This window comes from Melopsittacus undulatus, chromosome Z (assembly GCF_012275295.1).
Source record: "Melopsittacus undulatus isolate bMelUnd1 chromosome Z, bMelUnd1.mat.Z, whole genome shotgun sequence".
In the NCBI taxonomy this organism is placed as follows: Eukaryota; Metazoa; Chordata; class Aves; order Psittaciformes; family Psittaculidae; genus Melopsittacus; species Melopsittacus undulatus.
This window is the reverse complement of record NC_047557.1, coordinates 2,625,824-2,639,878: the sequence shown is the minus strand read 5'-3', so window position 1 is coordinate 2,639,878 and position 14,055 is coordinate 2,625,824. Positions and strand designations below refer to the sequence as shown.

The window sequence follows — 14,055 nt, the reverse complement described above, 5'->3', positions numbered from 1 at the left end:
GCAAAAGGGATGACCCTGAATTTTCAGTATAAGGTTTCAGGCGTGATTATAACAATATCTGTTAATAGCAAAATAAAAGGGAGTTGTTGGATTATTTCTGCTCCACCAGAATAAACCGAGCTTTTGGTTGGTAGGGAACATGTTTTCAGAATGTTTGTTTTCTGGGTTGCTTTTTTTTGCCACACTATGCTGTTTTTGGTATTCTGATTTTCTTTACAGAGGTCTGAATAAAGAAACCTGGAGCAAGAGTGTTGATGAGCTGCTTACATTTAAAATGGAATGCCAATAGAAGACAAGCACAGCTGAACAGAGTGCTGGGACATCTCGTCTAGATCATGCTTTTGCTAGAATGGTTGGACCAGATCATCCTTGAGGTCATTTCCAACCTGGGATTCTTTGGTTCAATGATTCCATAAAGCACACCCTGCACCACGCAAATCACTGGAGGCCCTACAGTAGGCAAGAGCAAATGTCAGATCTGTTGGGAAAAGAGGAAAGGGATGGACCCACCTGCATAGGGAAGCATACCCATAGTCTGGAAACTGAAGGGATGGAAGGATAGAAGGATGGATGGATGGATGGATGGATGGATGGACAGATGGACGGACGGATGAATGGATGGATGCATTCCTACTGCTATGCTGCCATCAGAAGGAGGTAAGCACACATGATGGCAAACTCAGTGCTGATGCTAATGTTCTTGTTCCTTCCTTTCCTATGGCCACCCACACTTTCTCCCTTGCTGCAGACAGTGGAGCACTGCTTGGCTGGAGAAAGCACAGGGGCCAGCAGTGTCCCATGCAGGGACACCCATCCTTGGTTGCTTGGTTGCCCAACCCAATGCACCCTGGACTCCTGCTGCCATCACATGAGTTCAATTCTGACAGGGCTGACAAACCTGAAAGATCATTTCAAACCACAAACACTTCAAATTCAGCTTGCTTCTGCCTATGACCCTCTTGGCAGGATCTCCCTTCAGCCCAAACAGGAGCTGACAGTGCTTCACAACCTTTTGAACCAGCACTCAGGTCCCTTGGGTACTGCAGGGAGGATTTCTCTTAATGGCATGCAAGCTCCTTTCTCTGACAGCCCTGCTCTTGGGATGCCTGGGAGGGGACCAGCATCCCATCCCCTCCATTCGGCAGTGTGAAAGGTCACCAGGGAAGGTGCACTTGTCACCAGGAATAAACCATTACATGGAGGTTGTGTCACATCCTCTTTCTAGGAGGATGGAGGCAGCTGAAGCAGAGGAAAAGCTCTTCTGATGGCAGCGGGGTTCAGATCTGTCCCATGCAGAAATGCAGAGCAGCAGGGAGCAAAACCTCTCCTAAGTGACATGGGTTACCAGCTGGCATGGTGTGAGCCTCAGGTGACACCCAAGGCAGATGTCCCTTCCCAATAATGTGCCAACCAGTCCAGCCCAACCATATCCTTAACAGAAATCACCCCACGACCACACAGTTTGGGAAGTGCTAGCTTCCCAGTCAAGCTAAATACATCCCTACCTTTGCTTCCCCTGACAGCACATATTACCCAGAGCTATTCTGAGATGAGAGCCACTGGCAGACCTATAGGGACTGGGCTTTAGGGCTCCAGCTTGGGAGAGTGTGTGTGACTCCCGGTGCTCCCAAGATATTAAAGTTTCCCAGTAGAACCTCATCGTTTTCCACATTTTGCTACCTTTATAGGTCAGGGTGACATTAGAGGACATTTTATATCTGTCTGCAATGGGCAGCAAACCAGAAACAAGACTACAGCAAAGGTGACACACACAGAGAAGAGGCAAACATCATCTGATCTTCTGGGAGGAATAAACCAGGCCAGACAGCAACAATCCCTGCCTCCTTACCTGGCTCAGTGATGTCCTAGGAAACCAAGCACAGACTAAAGACCCCCTGCATGGGATGTCCTGAGGAGGAAAAGGTCACATCCTGCCAAGCTCTTCTTGAAGACCAGGAGAGAGGAGCAGAGTGCTGGGACCAAATAGCACCATGAGCCCAACAGCCACTGGTTTGGTGTAACTTCACCTCAACAGAAGACCCAGACTGAGTTCTTCCTGCTGGCTCTGCTGCTGCACACATTTCAGGGTGACTCCTTGCCCAAGCTCAAGTTTTAGAGGTTGTTCAGGAGGTCACCAAGACAGATGTAGCTGCTCCTGGTGCTGCTCCATTGGATGTCAGACCAGTTAGAACAGCTTCTCAGCTCACAGCAATGGGCAAAGGCAAAGGCTGCCTGCACCAGGGCTGATGCAGGCAGGGGTGTCCCCATGCTGAAGGACCAGTGAGCTACATCCTGCTCCTCTCTGCTCCTCACTTGAATGTAGGTCAAGGCACAAGGTGACAGAGCCGTCAGAGCCGCCTCTGCCCACTGAAGGGCTCCCAGCACTTGTCAGAAACTGAATTGAAGCAATAAAAATTAAAAGAGAAGAGAGTAATAGGGATCGTAAAACCCAAGCACAAGACTAAAATGTCCCTGGATGCTAAAGTATTGCTAAGGCAGGGCAAGAACCTCCCCTTGCAGTGCTGCAAATGTCCTTTCCATGGGAAATAACCCTGTTTTCTGGTTGTTGTAGTGCGAAAGAGGGGACAGGCTTTTGCCACCTGGATATCTAGATTTAGGGAAAAGGTGGTGGAAAGGCTGGGAACAGGTCTGTATACCATTTCTTGTGTACAGCATTTTCCAGTTGGACTCTGTGGCTGAGACTATCAGCATCTTGAGACAATGACTGAGCACACCCTGCTCCTGAAGGATGCACTGAGGAAGTGCTAAATAGCATCACAGAATGGTTTGAGTTGGAAGGAACCTTAAAGCTCATCCAGTTCCAATTCCCTGCTATGGGCAGGGACACCTTCCACTAGAGCAGCTTGCTCCAAGCCCCTGTGTCCAACCTGGCCTTGAGCACTGCCAGGGATGGGGCATCCACCACCTCTCCTGTGACAACTGAAATAACTAGCCCCAGCATAACAGGTCTGCTGGGCTGAGCTCTGAGGAAGGAAAACATCATTTTCTTTACAGCTCTCCATCCCCCAGCCTTACAGATAACCCAAAGGCACACTCCCCCATCCCAATACACTGCTGTTCTCCCACTCCAGAAGGTCCAACTGAAACAGCAGCCCCAGCACCAGGAGTTTAATAGGGGGGAGGCCAGTTTTAATTCATTTGGATGCAGAGCTGAGATTTTAATCACGCCTGGGGCCTGCAGGAGATTCACTGCCTCCCCACTGCTCATCATCCCCATCCTCATCCCTGTCTGGCCCCAGTGACCCATTAACATCCCCTTCTTCTTGTAAATATTGCCCAAGCACTCCTGCCTGACCTCCTGGCCTCAATTAATTGTGGCCTGGGGGAGAAGCAGGTAAGAAAGCACTTAAATTTAACTGATCTCTGCAGATGGTGAAAATAGAGCTTACTGTGACAAGCATGGGTAGCAGCAATGGGCAAGGGCAGGACAAGTAGAACACAGCCCTTCTTGACCAAACATCCCTGTAGATACCTGTCTGTCCTCATCATTTCATGGGATTTGGAGAGACTTTGCATGCCTTGGGGTTTGATTCTCAGGAAAGAAAACAAGCTTTGAGGAGGTTATCCTGGCAAGTAAACCCCCCCTTCCACTGAATCCCAAACTCCCAAAGCCCTTAGTCCAATCCCACCACTCCCATGGGGTGTAGCTTCCCTCAACCACACTTGGCTCTGACACCGTGTCTCATAATACAAGGCAGAAGTTGTATCATGAGCTCTGCATCTCCCAAGTCCAATGGGAGCCTTGCTGGCTATAGGGACTGCTGCATGAGGTATCACTGCATCTGAGAAACCAAGTGATGGCAAGAAGTATCTGAGCCTCCAAATAGCACTAAGCAGAAGCTCTTCCCTGTGAGGGTGCTGAGGCACTGGAACAGGGTGCCCAGAGAAGCTGTGGCTGCCCCATCCCTGGCAGTGCTCAAGGCCAGGTTGGAAGGTGTCCCTGCCCATGGAAGGGGTTGGAGCTGGATGAGCTTTAAGCTCCCTTCCAACCCAAACCACTCTGTAGTTTTATGATCCATGGTGATACCAGAAACATAACTTCAGCACAGCACCAGGCTCCCAGCTCCTGCTGCAAGGAGCAACAGGTCACCAACAGAGCAGTCCCAGCTCTATACAAAGGTGGTTTTGCTGGAACAAAAGCAAAGGCCGCACAAATAGGTTTATTATTTTTCCCTCAGACATCACTACACTCCAAGAGCAGGTAGTGCCTCCGCATCCTGCAAGCAATGCTTTCAATATGAAGGAATAAAAGGCTGCAGTGGGGAGGGGAATAGTAGGAAACCTTATGGGCACCTGAGCTTCATTTGAGACCTGGTGTTTGCAGCACGGGCTGCATTTTATCTTTTCATAAGTAACTCTTACCAGGAAGCATGACAAAAAAGGGGGCATTTCAAGGCAGAAAAGTTGGTCTCCAAATGTAATTCTTATTTTTATTTTTTTGAAATCTTTTGTTAGCAACTCTTTTGGAGAGTGAATCCAGCAGAGGCAACGGAGTGCAATGTGCACTCCTAAATTAGTTTCCAGGCACTTGGGATGCTTTATTATTCATTTCCTCCAAATATTAGGTAATGCCTTTCACCCCTTTCAAAGTCTATACGAGGGGTCTTTGATGCATTGTGGAACTTCAAAGTTGCAGGTCTAAAGAAGCATTTCTTTTAAGTTCTTACTTTTATCAAGCATATTCTGTTCTGTTCGCTATAATGCACACAATGGCATGAGTCTTGACCTGCTTCATGTCTGATGAGTTGAAATCTCAGATGCATAGGATAAAACAGCCATAGCTAGCAATACAGCTTAAACACTTAGGGCTCTATTCAGGCAAACATTACCCAGGGGTCTGCCACGCCACTGAAAAGCTGCAGAAATTGGCTCCGTAGATGGCTGACCAATTCAGCAGTGAGAAATGACCCTGCTACATTAACTCCCCTTTCCACATCACCCTGAGCGAGCCGGGGTCTGGAGGTAACAGCAGCAGGAGGCAAGAGCCGGCTGAAGCCAGATTCGTTTTCCTTTTATAAAGTATTTTTGCGTGTGTGTGTGACCATGAATGTCATTATGTGGATCTGCAAAAGAGGGAAAGTAATGGCATTAGGGCACAGGCACAGAAATCAGCAAGGGTTTTGCCTTACAGTTACACAGCAGCGCTGTCACATCTTCTGGAGAAGTAAAATCTGTAGCCTTTGAGACACTGCAAATGTCTCAGATAACCAGGTCTCTGCCTCTGCTGAAGGTACATGGACTTTGGTGCATCACTTTACACCATGCAGCATTGGTCTTCCCCATGTTTTAACCAGAATTTATAGTTCTTGTTCCATAATAATTTATTTTTTTTATATATTTTTACACTGCAAGCTCAGTGCTTTAGAGGTGGGTCCTGCCCCATGACATACAGGACCTGGGACAAGGATGTAATGGGGAACATATCCTTGCAAAAGCAAACATGTTTTGGTACAAATCTAGATGGTTTTGCCCTTTAGACAACAGCACTGATGTGTTTTTATGAAAGTACTAGGCTGCTATATTGAGGATATTAATCTGCTCTTATCAATCTCTTCTTGACAAGTTAGAACTAGGAAATATTATGTAAAGGATGATCTTGAAATGTAGGTGTAAAATTCAATGTAAAGACTAAAGAGCTCCTAAACGGGTTGAAGCTGCTTGAATTTACATTTGTGTATCTTATACCTTAGGTGCAAAAGATGCCTCTTGGACAAGTCAGAAAAGGAGCATTCAGACTATACAGGGACATGTTTATAAGAGAGATGGGTCATTTTTTTATGACTCCCCTTGCTCACCCCAGTCCTACACCCTGGTGTAGGCAATCCCAGCCTGCCAGCCGAACACATACACCAGAATCTTGATAACCCAAACGTTTCACCAGAAAGACCATTTCTTAAGTTATACAAAAAAGAAGAAGCCAATTTTGCATGCATAAAACCTAGATATTTCTGTCCTGACATCAGCAAAACAACCAGCAGCAGCCCTGGAAACAGTAAAGTGGGGGTCACACACGACTGCAGTCCCTGGGTCTGGTGTGTCTGATTCCAGCATGAATAGCTCCAAAAGCAGATATGATCCACAGGGATACGATCACTCATCCCATCCACCTCCTCCAGGACACTGCAGGCTCAGCAAGCAAAGGATGGGCCTGATTTCCAGAGATGCTGAGCATCTCTCCCATCACTGGTATGGCAGTGCCAGCACCAGGTACCAAAAATAACATGAGAAAATCCCAGCTCTCACACTATCCACCTAGTTACGAGGCTTTTTAGGGGTTCTCTTGAGAATCTTCGTTAAAATACCATCCAGAAAGACAGAGGTTTTGCCCTACGTGTGAGAGGCGCAGTGCCAGTTTGCAGGAGGGGAGTTGACAGGTCATTATTGTGTCCTACAAATTCTCTGAGCTGATAAGGAAGCTCCAACAGTGTGATGGTTTATCAGTTTGTAGGGTGGAAAAGGAAATTCTTTCAAATTGAGATAACATTTCTATTCCTTTGGAGCATGAGAGGTTTTTTGCTGGGGGACTCTGGCAGAAGTGGAGCCAGGACAAGAATGGGACCCATCACTCACAAGTCAACAGAAAGATGCTGTCGCAGCCAATGGGAGCATCTGCACAAATTGTAAGGAGCCTGAAACTGCTCCTTTGAGAGAAGGAGAGACAGAAGAAAGAAGTAGAACTGCAGGAAGAACTAAATCTATTTGCAAACCTCAGGCAGAGCCGACACAAGTCAGCCAGCACAGAACTGCAGAGATGATAATGGAGCCTGATGGATAGTTCACGGGATTATTACATACCATCCAACTCAAATATGCTGAGGAGCCAATTATTTAATGCTAAGGACAGTGCAAACCGATGTTTAATAAGCTGAATCACTCCAGGATTGTAGAAGCTCAAGGGACCAAACTACTATTGGTATAAATCAGAGAAGGCAGAATTGTAATGTGTCAGATACACACAGGTCCCCATGGTTATTGCTGTCTCTGCCATGAGCTGGGGTGCATGGAGGGGGAGAGCAGCCTGGTGGCCTTCCAGCCTGTCTTGTTTACAGGTGAGGGGATTATTGCTCCTGCGGGAATAGGCTGAGTTTATTTTCTAGCTGATTGCAGAAAGGCAGCAGGGAAGCAGTGGGAGGTGCAGGAGCCAGACAGGAGTTTGGTCTGGATTCAAGGTCCTGATTAGTGCTTGTTTTGGAGTCACTGATGATCTCTGGAAACAAAGCATAGCTTCTCAGGCTCTTCTGCTAGGAGACGTGATAAGCAGGGTCTCAGCACCGTACCTGCCCTCCATGCCAAGGGGTGACACTGCAGACACAGCATCCCCTCACCTGGCTGGCTCTGGCAGTCAAAGGAGAGGGACAGGTTTCTAACTCATCCTAGGGTGGATGCCCAAACTAGATCAGATGTAACAGGGGATAAAACCATTCCCACTGACAGTAAAGGGCTTCTATGTTGTTAAATTTAAAGGGTGGCTGCAAAGAAGCTGGAGACTCCCTTTTTACGAGGAGAAACATGGAAAAGACAAGGGATGATGGGCAGAAGTTACTGCTGGGGAGATTCTGACAGGACACAAGAGGATAATCTTTCACACTGAGAACAACCAGACATGGGAATAATCTCCCCAGGGAAGTGGTGGGTTCTCCAATGCAGGACACTGTTAAGATTTGGCTGGACAGGGTGCTGGGACATTCCGTCTAGGTCATGCTGTGCCTAGGAAGGTGGAATCAGATGATCTTTGAGGTCCCTTCCAAGCTGGTATGATCCTGTGATTCTATGAAATGTCTGAAGAAAAGCCCTTCCTGAAGCTCCTTCTCATCTCTGCTTGTGTCACCTTCTCCCTTCGTCTAAGCTCATACCTATACTATAAGGAGCTGGGGTGAGTCTTAAAACCCACATCCCCCCATGATCCACCCAGCACCACTCATGCACATCCACATTGACCAGGCTGCAGAACAGACCCAAGAATAAACATAAGGAATGTTTTAGGATGAGAATGCTGAGGCGCTGGCACAGGGTGCCCAGAGAAGCTGTGGCTGCCCCATCCCTGGCAGTGTTCAAGGCCAGGTTGGACACAGGGGCTTGGAGCAGCTGTTCCAGTGGAAGGGGTCCCTGCCCGTGGCAGGGGTTGGAGCTGGATGAGCTTTAAGGTCCCTTCCAACCCAAACCATTCTATCATTCCATGATTCTGTGATAACCCAGCCCTGAGGTAGCCCCGATTCACAATGCATGTGCAGTGTGGGGCACAGGGGTGATGTGGGGATTTGGTCTCTGATGGATGGGGACCCATAAGGGCTCACAGCATGTCTCTGCCAAAGGTTTGGCCAATGCAAACCAGATAGGCACTCATAAAAAGATGGTGTAAAAAAAAACAGCCTCTGACCTGGTGCATGCAAGATAATGCAGTTCAGCAGGATCTGGCTCTGGCATACCTGAACCAGCTTAGATGATAAAAAAGGATGCTCCTTTCTTCCTATTCAGGACCCCTTGGAAAACACCCAAGTCACAGCTGCAGAAAACGGGTCTGGAGAGGACCTTGAAATGTCACCCAAATCACAGCCCCGTGACTGGGTCTTGCAACAGGGCCAAGCACAACAAAAGCCAAAAGCACTCCAAGCATTAACAAATGTTGCTCAGCGCACTCCCCTGCAGCTGCCAGCATATCTGCTGCCTGCTCTTTCCAGCACTGCAGCACTGAGAGCACATGTACTGATGAGAGCATCTTCCTCGCATTTACAGAAAGAGCAATTAGATGTTCAGTTGTTGACAGTAGCAAAGAGTCATGGTGGTGGCAAAGCTGATTCGTGACAATCCATCAACACAACACACAACAAATGACACCCACTCCTGCAGAAGTCCCCATTAACAAGAGCAGGATGAGATCCCTGAGACCCCAGAAAGATATCAGGATAGCCATTTCGTGCTCCTCAATGCATATCCTGTATGTGAGGAGCGATCTCTCCTCATAAATCCACCAGCTCAACACACCCAAATGTGTACTCACCGGTACCCTTGGTTTTGTTTCAAATCTCCGGCGATGCTCCCTTTGCTCCTCTGACCATTTCCTAAGGAACAACGGAGAGAAAAAGAAAAAAAAGAACAAAACAAAAACCTTCATCAGATCCAGAACTGAGCTTCTGGTTAAGAAGGGCAGGCTCTGGAAAACCTTTCTGTTGGAACAATGAGAAATCAACAAACCGGGACCTCTCCTGCTCTCCTACAACCGGTGTTTTCAAGGTCAGTTCAGATGCTTCTCATCACCCTTCCTGTGTGCCTGTATCACAATATCACCAAGCAACACCATGCCCAGCCCATCATAGAATCACAGAATGTTTGAGTTGGAAGGGACCTTAAAGCTCCTCCAGCTCCAACCCCTGCCACGGGCAGGGACCCCTTCCACTGGAGCAGCTGCTCCAAGCCCCTGTGTCCAACCTGGCCTTGAGCACTGCCAGGGATGGGGCAGCCACAGCTTCCCTGGGCACCCTGTGCCAGCGCCTCAGCACCCTCACAGGGAAGAAGTTCTGCCTTATATCTAACCTGAATCCCCCGTCCTCCCACTGTATCACATCTCCTGCAACAGCTGGGATGTGAACAGTCCAGAAACAGATCCATCAAAGCAGCACTGTCTGCTTCACCCATCCGACCCCCCACCAGCTGAATGCTGCACCTTGGTCCCTTTGGGATTATCAACTTCCTGAGTCTTCCTACGCTGGTAGCTTGGTTATCAGTGGTAACTCAGTGGTACCTGCAACAAACCCACATCCTGCAGGTGATGGGGTGCAGAGGAGGAAAGCACATGACCATAATCCCCCCAGCTCTACCCCTCTCAGCTTGGGAAAAACAAAGTTCTACAGAAGCTCCTGGTCATCACTTTGCACTTGCAAATGATGGAGACAGTGGACTGGCTTATCCAAACAGGGAGCTGACACCTCTACACAGGTGTTAGTGAGCAGGACTGTCACCAGCATGTGCCAGAGGAGATAAGGAAACACACTGATTGCTGCTAATGCAGGCTACAGTGCGGATGAGGAGGGATGAAGTGGCCAGCAGCTGGGCTGGAGGTGGGCAGGACTCGAGAGAGCTGATGAAGGAGAACAGCATGAGCATGCTTTGGGGGACCTGACAGCACTCCAGGTACAACCTCCAGGCATGAGACTCCCACCCACCATCATATTAATAGGGTCCAGAGCCCCCTAGTACAGCTGAGGGTGGTGGCCCAAGTTTCCTCCTGGATAAGGACAGATGGTTGCTACAAGAGCAGGGCAGCTGGGCATACATGCTATGGGAGTGCATAGCTGGAAATGGCCCCTGCAGTTCAGCAGTCAGCTGGAGAAGCTGTATTTGTGTGCAAAATAAGCAAAGAGCTCATGATCTGGGCTATTAGCTGTGTTTGACATGGGCAGAGACAACACAATGCATTCCCAGTCAGCAGGTTTTACAGGAGAAGGCTAAAAACAAGGCAAGGAGACCCTTGTTAATCATGGGTCAGCTGGAAATGGAGATGTTTCCTCCTCTTCCTGGTTCCCAAACTGTTCCTGACAGAATCAATAACCAGAGCATCTCCTCCTTTCCTTCTCCAGGCAGACCTTAGCAGGGTTTACTGGGGCAGAATCCACCAGCACTCATTCCCACCACCAATGGCACAGGTAAACCACTGGAAATTATCTCCCTGCTTTTAGATGGAGGCACTGATGTTGTGTCAGCCTTTATGGGGTTCTCTCTCAAGAGAAAGTGCCAGCAACACTGTCCAAGTCAGGCTGACACCTGGATGAGTGTCCTGGGATCAAGGACCCAAGGGGTTCTGACTACCCTACCCATTTTATTGAATGAGAATTGCTATGCGTTCATGCTCAAGGAAAGGTGAAAACCCACAAAGGGCAATCTTTGTGATGGCCTCTATCTTTCCATTTCTTGCTTCTATGAACACAGGTATGAGGACATTCAGGCAGGAAGCAGTGCATGGAGCACAGGTGGAACACAGAGTGCCTGCAGACAGCCTGGTGACTGCAGCCAAGCTCTGGGGCCGCGATCAGCCCCTGCAAGGGGACTTCTCTGCAGCTAATGAGTCCGTCTGCTTTCAAGAGCATCCAGCTGCTCTGACCTTGTGCTCTTCAGCACAGCCTCCTTCCTGCACCCCAGCCCCTGTTCGGATCATTAGCTGATGAGTAACCGCCTCCACCAAGGACTAATGGCTCGTTTACGGCTCCACAGCCACAAGTGATCAGCAAGGGGGCACAGAGCCTCACACAGGCTGTGGCCCATGTGGGTGAGAGCCCTCGCCTTCGTTTTGGGATAAACCCCCCAGGGAATGCTGCAAAAATCCGGCTTTGTGATGGAGCATGTCAGCGCTGCACAGGTCAATGAATGACCTCCTCCCACCATCAGGGAAGGGGCTGGGACCATGCTTGCCTTGAGTCATGCTGGGCTTCAGCTTTAACTTCTGCTCAAAGTTGTCTCATTCTCGCTATGCGCAGAGTCTCACATTGCAGCTTCGCCCCATAGCACAGGGAACGTAGGGATGTAACAGCTCACAACAAAATCACTGTTGGAGGGTCAGGAAAATCCTCATGGAATGAGGACATAAATGGGAGTTTCTGGGCTAAGCAAAGGCTACACCTGAATTACAGTTCCCTTAACCATTGCCATGAAGAGGAGTCTGAAGAACAGTGCCCATGAACAACTGCACTCATGGTCCGCCCTCTGAGCCAGCTAACAGGGTGATGGAGAGGATGTCCTAGTGCCCTTGTAGCACTTTCCAAAATAGGGTGGGCATTCCTGAGAGCAGCCCAGGCTTTATTCACCCATCCCCAAAGCATGTGAGGGATGAAAAGCAGCAAAGCAACCAACCAGCCTTGCCTGTGGCTTTCCCCTCAGCCACAAGGTCCTTGAGGTGGTTTCTGGATGAAACAAACACACCCTCCTGGATATGATGTTAAGATTTCTAATTACTCTCCTTGAATACATCGCTAAGATGCCACATCACTTGTGGGTCTGTTCCTCTTGCCATCTGTCTTTAGAAGGGGAGCTTCTGCCTCTCTTTAGCACACTGACCTCTCCATCCCTTGTCTGGGGGAGCTGCAGAGCTCATGGTTCCCAAGCAGCCCAGTGATGGGCATGTTTGTTCTGCTTTTGAGGTCAACCCCATATGAAGGAACAGCCCTTTTCCAGGTGTCTACACTGGGGACAGACCTACTGCCAACAGTACAAGCCTCCACATATTCCCAATGGACCATTCCCCAAGAAGTCCACACATGCTCTAGCGCTGACCATCCTTCAGCTTGAATTCAGCTCACATTAAGCTCAGTGTGGCCCTGGTCTGACAGCCAGCAGCACAAACCATGGGAATGCTCATTGCTGGGTCTAAGCCATGTGGTGATCATTGGGACAGCCTGATGAATCTGCACCAGTCAATGGTATGCCAGGTAGGACTCTGCTCCAGATTAAGGCATCTCGGCTGGGTGCCCACATGTAGATCCTGGGTTTAGTTACCTAAATGCAGATTCCCATTCATAGAATCATAGAGTAGTTAGGGTTGGAAAGGACCCTAAGATCATCTAGTTCCAACCCCCCTGCCATGGGCAGGGACACCTCACACTAAACCATATCACTCAAGGTTTCATCCAACCTGGTCTTGAACACTGCCAGGGATGGAGCATTCACTACCTCCCTGGGCAACCCATTCCAGTACCTCAGTACCCTAACAGTAAAGAATTTCTTCCTTACATCCATTGTCACATTAGACTCCCTAAGCTATCCAAGTCCTGCACATGGCTTTGCCAGGTATGACCCTGGACCTACATCCCTTTTGATCAACAGTTGGAGACTAAGCAATATGTCTTAGGGTAAAACTAGACATTTATGTCTAGCAGCTGAATCATGACCTACATGCGTAGTGGCTGTCCCAACATTTCTTCAGTTCATGGGCACGATTTGGGCTGTCTGGAGACCCGCTTTGCTGCTTGAACATCAATATCTATTTCAGGGTGTGAAACACCATGTAGATTCCGCTAACCAAACATCCACCGACTATAACAAAAGATTAGGCAATGAGCTCATATTTTTAGCTTCCACTGCAGCTCACATCCAGCCCCTGGTCCAAGTTTCAACAGCTTCAAAATGAAACCCATTTGCATTAGATGAGGATGCCCTCCATCTCTGCACCATCAGGCCCCTGCCGTGATGAGTGGCACAGCCCTGGCACGTAAACACTTCCAGGATGGTTCCAGTGTTTGTGTGCCTCCTGCATAGAGTATCAGTGAAGTGAATAAATCTAACACAGAAAGGAGAAGGAACAACTAATATGCAAAATCATGTCATAAATCATTCAGCAAATGGAATTTGCTCTCTAGTTTTCAGATAATCTTGGAGGTGGTTTCCAAAGTGCTGTTTGCAAGCCCTCTGTTAATCTGGGAAGCAGATGCTGCTACAGGCTGTATTACAGCATCTTCAATAAATCCCCATCAAATATTACTTTAAAATGCCCAGGACTTTTGCAATCATCTTGTTTTTCATCTTCTTGGCATATCTGAAAACCAAACATCATAAACCGCCTTTGCTGCAATTCAGCTTTAACAAACCAGCCTCATGTGAGCTCATCTCACATCTCTCCTCATGCCTGGGTGACCCCAGTATCCTCCAGAGGACTCTGCCCATTTCCTTCATATGATCTAAGAACCTCTGACCTCTCCAGACACATCAGTGAATCAGGAAGGTGCCAGAACCATTTTCCAGCAGCCTTAATAATGGCAAACAAAATATGGAGCTGCGGGCAAGCACTGCCCATTGTCAGACAGAAATGAGGCTGGACACTGGCTTCAGTGAAGATCAGGAGGAAACTACCATGTGATGCCTTCCCATCCCAGCCTGAGGTGTCCTGATAGCAATGAAATGACAGACAGGCCCCTTTGCCACCTAAAAAACAAAGCTACAGCTTCCTTTAGTAACACACACCACTCAGGTGGGCAGACCAGGGTGTCCCCATCCCTTCTGGAGGTGCGTGGAGGTAGATAAGAAGATGCCTGACATCTGTTCACAGAGCCT

General features: G+C 48.5%; 1 protein-coding gene across 3 annotated transcripts in view; it reads right to left on the bottom strand.

Annotated features, from left to right (window-relative positions):
- The window catches only part of ZBTB7C (zinc finger and BTB domain containing 7C), a 156,874-nt gene that overhangs the window by 64,469 nt on the left and 78,350 nt on the right, over positions 1-14,055 (bottom strand). For all 3 annotated transcript variants that reach the window (XM_034072911.1, XM_034072910.1, XM_005145403.3), the window contains one exon: positions 9,020-9,080. The gene's annotated coding sequence lies outside the window, so the exon portion shown is untranslated. The remainder of the gene's footprint in view (positions 1-9,019; positions 9,081-14,055) is intronic.